Genomic DNA, 6,000 nt, shown 5'->3' on the forward strand with positions numbered 1-6,000 from the left:
ATGGAGGGCCTTTCTGCCCATGGATCGATGTATATGGATACTCGCGAATAGCTGGGTCGGGCATGGTTATATTTTCTGCTCCATGGATATCCAATGGATACCCATATGATATGTGGGCCCATATGTTAGTGATGCTAGACTAACCACAACTCACATTCAAAAAAAATGCAAAAGCCCGACCCATGTTTTCTAATTCTCTACCATATTAGCCTGACCTAACAATTATATTAAACCTAGCAACGGCTAGACTGAAGACTAGAACGAGCCGACTAGGAGCTAACTGAATGTACAATCTATTGAATATGTGAATCTGCCAATGAACGTGGTGAATTAATTTGATATTTGTAAGGCTTTGCATGGTGATGTTTCTATGCCCATGGAGCTCCATGGGTACCCAGGTATCCAATGGGTTTGGGCATGGGCATAAGCTGTGCCCATGGATACTTTGGTGGATGGGTAGAGGGTAGAAAGATGGGTCACGGGTTGGATTTGGACTGTCTTCACCCGGTCCAAACCCGACCCATTGCCATCCCTATCTATGATGAACTACTTTCCAATTTGGGAGAAGGTACAATTACCTTATCAAATTCTACTTTCCTCCCACTCACTTCTTTCGAGAGAAACTCCTTCTCTAGAAAGGATCCATTCTTAGCAACAAAGATCTTGCCTTTCGGATCTGTGATAGAAGGTGTACCCAACATTTTCTTTTGGGTATCCTATGAAGACGCCCTTTTCTGATTTGGGTTTGAGCTTATTAGGCTGAAACTTTTTCACATAAGCATCACAACCCCAAACTTTAAGAAACAACAGCTTAGGTTTCTAGCCAAACCATAGTTCATACGGTGTCGTCTCAACGGATTAGATGGTGCCCTATTTAACGTGAATGTAATTGTCTCTAATGCATAACCCCAAAATGATAGTGGTAAATCGGTAAGAGACATCATAGATTGCACCATATCTAATAAGGTACGATTACAACGTTCGAACACACCATTATGCTGTGGTGTTCCAGGTGGCGTGAGTTGCGAAACTATTCCACATTGTTGCAAATGAAGACCAAACTCGTAACTCAAATATTCTCCTCCATGATCAGATCGTAGAAACTTTATTTTGTTGTTACGATGATTTTCCACTTCACTCTGAAATTCTTTGAACTTTTCAAATATTCCAGATTTATGTTTCATCAAGAAGATATACACATATCTTACTCAAATCATCTGTGAAGGTCAGAAAATAACGATACCTGCCGCGAGCCTCAACACTCATCGGACTGCATACATCAGTATGTATTATTTCCAACTAGTCTGTTGCTCGCTCCATTGTTCTGGAGAACGGAGTCTTAGTCATCTTGCCCATGAGGCATGGTTCACAAGCATCAACTGATTCATAATCAAGTGACTCCAAAAGACCATCGGCATGGATTTTCTTCATGCGCTTTACACCAATATGACCTGAACGACAGTGCCACAAATAGGTTGCACTATCATTATTAACTTTGCATCTTTTGGCTTCAATATTATGAATATATGTATCACTACGACCGAGATTCAATAAACCATTCACCTTGGGTGTATGACCATTGAAGGTTTTATTCATGTAAACAGAACAACAATTATTATCTGATTTTGAATGAATAACCGTATTGCAACAAACATGATCAAATCATATTCATGCTTAACGCGAACACCAAATAACATTTATTTAGGTTCAACACTAATCCTGAAAGTATAGGGAGTGTGCGATGATGATCATATCAATCTTGGAACCACTTCCAACACACATCGTCACTTCACCCTTAACTAGTCTCTGTTCATTCTGCAACTCCCGTTTCGAGTTACTAATCTTAGCAACTGAACTAGTATCAAATACTGAGGGGTTGCTATAAACGCTAGTAAAGTACACATCAATAATATGTATATCAAATATACCTTTGTTAACTTTTCCATCCTTCTTATCCGCCAAATACTTGGGGCAATTCTGCTTCCAGTGACCAGTCCCTTTGCAGTAGAAGCACTTAGTCTCAGTCTTAGGTCTAGACTTGGGCTTCTTCACTTAAGCAGCAACTTGCTTGCCATTCTTCTTGAAGTTCCCCTTCTTCCCTTTGCCCTTTTTCTTGAAACTAGTGGTCTTGTCAACCATCAACACTTGATGCTTTTCTTGATTTCTACCTTCGTCGATTTCAGCATCACGAAGAGCTTGGGAATCGTTTCCATTATCCCTTGCATATTATAGTTCATCACGAAGTTCTAGTAACTTGGTGATAGTGACTAGAGAACTCTATCAATCACTATCTTATCTGGAAGATTAACTCCCACTTGATTCAAGTGATTGTAGTACTCATACATTCCGAGCACATGCTCACTTGTTGAGCTATTCTCCTCCATCTTGTAGTCAAAGTATTGTTAGAGGTCTCATACCTCTTGACACGGGCATGAGTATGAGATACCAATTTCAACTGTTGGAACATCTTATATGCTCCGTGGCGTTCAAAACATTTTTGAAGTCCCGGTTCTAAGCCGTAAAGCATGGTGCACTAAACTATCAATTAGTCATCATACCGAGCTTGTCAAACGTTCATAACGTCTACATCTGCTCCTGCAATAGGTCTGTCACCTAGTGGTGCATCAAGGACATAATTCTTCTGTGCAGCAATGAGGATAGTCCTTAGATCACGGACCTAGTCCGCATCATTGCTACTATCATCTTTCAATATAGTTTTTCTCTAGGAACATATCAAAAATAAACGGGGAGCTACATCACGAGCTATTGATTTACAACATAGTTATGCAAATACTATCAGGACTAAGTTCATGATAAATTAAAGTTCAATTAATTATATTATTTAAGAACTCCTACTTAGATAGACATCCCTCTAGTCATCTAAATGATCACGTGATCCAAATCAACTAAACCATGTCCGATCATCACGTGAGATGGAGTAGTTTCCAATGGTGAACATCACTATGTTGATCATATCTACTATATGATTCATGCTCGACCTTTTGGTCTCCAGTGTTCCGATGCCATATATGCATATGCTAGGCTCGTCAAGTTTAACCTGAGTATTCCCAATGTGCAAAACTGGCTTGCACCTGTTGTATGTGAACGTAGAGCTTATCACACCCGATCATCACGTGGTGTCTCGGCACGATGAACTGTCGCAACGGTGCATACTCAGGGAGAACACTTATACCTTGAAATTTAGTGAGAGATCATCTTATAATGCTACCGCCGAACTAAGTAAAATAAGATACATAAAGGATAAACATCACATGCAATCAAAATATGTGACATGATATGGCCGTCATCATCTTGTGACTTTGATCTCCATCTCCAAAACACCGTCATGATCTCTATTGTCACCGGCATGACACCATGATCTCCATCATCTTGATCTCTATCAACGTGTCGTCACATGGTCGTGTCACCAACTATTGCTTTTGCAACTATTGCTATCGCATAGCGATAAAGTAAAGCAATTATATGGCACTTGCATCTTATGCAATAAAGAGACAACCATAAGGCTTCTGCCAGTTGCCGATAACTTCAACAAAACATGATCATCTCATACAACAATTTATATCTCATCATGTCTTGACCATATCACATCACAACATGCCCTGCAAAAACAAGTTAGACGTCCTCTACTTTGTTGTTGCAAGTTTTACGTGGCTGCTATGGGCTTAGCAAGAACCGTTCTTACCAACGCATTAAAAACCACAACGCGGTATAGTGATTGCTTTTTGATCTACAGAAAGAACCCTGCTCATTGAGTCTGATTCAACTAAAGTTGGAGAAACTGACACCCACCAGCCACCTATGTGCGAAGCACGTTGGTAGAACCAGTCTCGCGTAAAAGTACGCGTAATGTCGGTCTGGGCTGCTTCATCCAACAATGCCGTTGAATCAAGAATCAACTAGTGATGGCAAGCAATATGTATATACCCACGCCCACAACTCCTTTTTGTTCTACTCATGCATATAACATCTACGCATAAACCTGGCTCAGATGCCACTGTTGGGGAACGCAGTAATTACAAAAAAATTCCTACGCACACGCAAGATCATGGTGATGCACAACAACGAGAGGGGAGAGTGTTCTCTACGTACCCTCGTAGACCGTAAGCGGAAGCGTTATGACAACGCGGTTGATGTAGTCGTACGTCTTCACAATCGACCGATCCTAGTACCGAAAATACGGCACCTCGGCGATATGCACACGTTCGGCTTGGTGACGTCCCACGAACTCACGATCCAGTAGAGTGTCGAGGGAGAGCTTCGTCAGCACGATGGCGTGATGATGGTGATGATGAAGCTACCGACGCAGGGCTTCGCCTAAGCACTACGACAATATGACCGAGGTGGATTATGGTGGAGGGGCGCACCACACACGGCTAAGGGATCAATGATCAACATATGTCTCCATGGGGTGCCCCCTCCCCCGTATATAAAGGAGTGGAGGAGGGGGAGGGCTGGCCCTCTAGTATGGCGCGCCCTGGGGAGTCCTACTCCCACCGGGAGTAGGATTCCTCCCCTTCCAAGTAGTAGGAGTAGGAGAGAAGGAATGGGAAGAGAGAAGAGAAGGAAGGAGGGGGCGCCGCCCCTCCCCTAGTCCAATTCAGGCTAGGCCTTGGGGGGGCCTGCCCTAGGCAGCCCCTCTCTCTCCCCCCTAAATCCCAATAAGGCCCATATACTCCCCGGCGAATTCCCGTAACTCCCCGGTACTCCAATAAATACCCAAACCACTCAAAACCTTTCCGATGTCCGAATATAGCCTTCCAATATATCGATCTTTACATCTCTAACATTTCGAGACTCCTCGTCATGTCCCTGATGTCATCTGGTACTCCGAACAACCTTTGGTACATCAAAACACATAAACTCATAATACCGATCGTCACCGAACGTTAAGCGTGCGGACCCTACGGGTTCGAGAACTATGTAGACATGACCGAGACTCATCTTCGGTCAATAACCAATAGCGGAACCTGGATGCTCATATTGGCTCCCACATATTCTACGAAGACCTTTATTGGTCAAACCGCATAACAACATACGTTGTTCCCTTTGTCATCTGTATGTTACTTGGCCGAGATTCGATCATCGGTATCTCAATACCTAGTTCAATCTCGTTACCGGCAAGTCTCTTTACTTGTTTCGTAATGCATCCTCCCGCAACTAACTCATTAGTCACAATGCTTGCAAGGCTTATAGTGATGTGCATTACCGAGAGAGCCTAGAGATACCTCTCCGATACACGGAGTGACAGTTCCTAATCTTGATCTATGCCAACTCAACAAACACCATCGGAGACACCTGTAGAGCATCTTTATAATCACCAGTTATGTTGTGATGTTTGATAGCACACAAGGTGTTCCTCCGGTATTCAGGAGTTGCATAATCTCATAGTCTGAGGAACATGTATAAGTCATGAAGAAAGCAGTAGCAATGAAACTGTAACGATCATCGTGCTAAGCTAACGGATGGGTCAAGTCAATCACATCATTCTCTAATGATGTGATCCCGCTTATCAAATGACAACTCTTTGTCCATGGCTAGGAAACTTAACCATATTTGATTAACGAGCTAGTCAAGTAGAGGCATACTAGTGACACTCTGTTTGTCTATGTATTCACACATGTGCTAAGTTTCCAGTTAATAAAATTCTAGCATGAATAATAAACATTTATCATGATATAAGGAAATATAAATAACAACTTTATTATTGCCTCTAGGGCATATTTCCTTCAGGACAACCACCTCTTCGTATGATGTATACATGGTGGATACACCTAAAGAGCCTAATGACGACGACAAAGAAGACCCAGTCGAGGATAAACCTCCTGGGATACAGCCTAAGCACCAAAGTCAGCGGTGCCGCTCTAAATCACACCGCAGCAAAGACAGCAACACCAGCACAGGAGACGATAATACTCCAGACGATGCCGAAGATAGAGAAGATCCCGATGAACGAACTATTGAACAAGACAATCGGGAAGA

The sequence above is a fragment of the Triticum dicoccoides genome, chromosome 5A, assembly GCF_002162155.2.
Source record: "Triticum dicoccoides isolate Atlit2015 ecotype Zavitan chromosome 5A, WEW_v2.0, whole genome shotgun sequence".
Taxonomy (NCBI): domain Eukaryota; kingdom Viridiplantae; phylum Streptophyta; class Magnoliopsida; order Poales; family Poaceae; genus Triticum; species Triticum dicoccoides.